Source organism: Penaeus vannamei, chromosome 37 (assembly GCF_042767895.1).
Source record: "Penaeus vannamei isolate JL-2024 chromosome 37, ASM4276789v1, whole genome shotgun sequence".
Taxonomy (NCBI): Eukaryota; Metazoa; Arthropoda; class Malacostraca; order Decapoda; family Penaeidae; genus Penaeus; species Penaeus vannamei.
In genome coordinates, this window is record NC_091585.1 from 10568173 (window position 1) to 10568405 (window position 233).

The following is a 233-nucleotide window of genomic DNA, read 5'->3' on the forward strand; positions in this document are numbered from 1 at the left end:
TAACTATTATTATCATTATCTTTATTATCTCCGCCAAGGAGGTTATGTTTACGCAAGTCACCCGTGAGAAGAGGTGATTATAATGTAATTCTTCGTGTGAAGATTTTTACTGCATCAGTGACCCTACTGCATACATACACACACACATACACACACACACACACACACACACACACACACACACACACACACACACACACACACACACACACATATATATATATATATATATA